The sequence below is a fragment of the Melampsora larici-populina genome (assembly GCF_000204055.1).
Source record: "Melampsora larici-populina 98AG31 unplaced genomic scaffold MELLAscaffold_69, whole genome shotgun sequence".
Classification (NCBI taxonomy): domain Eukaryota; kingdom Fungi; phylum Basidiomycota; class Pucciniomycetes; order Pucciniales; family Melampsoraceae; genus Melampsora; species Melampsora laricis-populina.
Window position 1 is genome coordinate 286891 of NW_006768833.1, and position 1229 is coordinate 288119.

Consider the following 1229-nt stretch of genomic DNA (forward strand, 5'->3'; position numbering starts at 1 on the left):
GGCGATAAGCCTTTTCCCAATCAAAAATCCCCAATTCCAACTCTCCCTCTGTTTTGACGAAGAAGGTGGCTACCTTGGCGAAATCGTCCCATGATGTTTTGAACTTTATCTTGTCGACAAAAGAGTTGACTGAAGGTATGTCGTCGTCGAATTTTGGAAATGATAGGTCATTTATGACTCTTTTTGACCCGTCGCCGTTTGTTACCACCCCCATGGGGCTGGTTCTGAAGAACCCTAGGTAGTTTTTCGCCTCCTCTATCATGAAAGGACCTCTCATTCTTCCGGAGTCCAGTTCTTTCTGTAGCTTTTCTGCTATGACGCTGTTTCCGGTGATTGTTCTTTCGTGATTGGGAGGTGAGTGGTATTCGTGTCCCTCAATGGCGTGGTCTGGTATTCCCTGATCGAAACCTTCCCGGAAACCTACTAATATTTTCTGGTGTTTCTCCAACAAGTTGTGTTTTCTCAACATTCTTTCCCAAGCATCCAAATCCATTTCGCACGTGACCTTCTGTGGCCATTTCCTGTTGGGTCGGTACTTATGGTGGATTGGTTTACGGCGTGGGGGCGTTACTTCCACTAGACTTTTCTTGGGACTCGCCGTTTCTGGAGAGTTAGACTGCCTGTCAGTGATTGGCTCACATCTAGCATTCCCGGCGAGGGTTCTTTCCGCTTACGTTTTCCTTGTTGTTCTTTTCCAGCTGTTTCCTCCTCCGGCTTCTCAGCCTCTGTGGGATTTGTGCCTTCATGTGACTCGCTCGACGTTCTTTCACTCCGGGCTTTGGCTTTTCCGGGCTGCTGTGAGCCGGTTTCCGGTCCTTGTACATCTAGACAGCTGTTTTGTCCCATTAGTGGTGTGGGAGAAAACCGTGACGGGCAGGAGGAAACGACCTATCAGCGTGAGTCTAAACTTTTCTCACTTCACATCTCTCTTCTCTCATGTATTGTCTGTATGAGACTGGTTTGGAGTTTCTTGGCAGCGCTACGGGATGTGTGCCGTCATCGCTCTCTACTTTATGTATATATGTCTACATTTTTAGCAGAGTGATGTGCTCATTGGCGCGGTAATGGATGTGGGATGTACATGTGGGGTTTTTGGGCACGGTGATCTTTATTTCATCTGACACCTATTCTACGACCTTAGTCCTGTAACATGCTGCCTCCTTTCTTGAAGGGTCCCTGGATGCATCTCCGCTACCTCTGTCCTCCCCTTTCCCTGTCACACTTTCCCT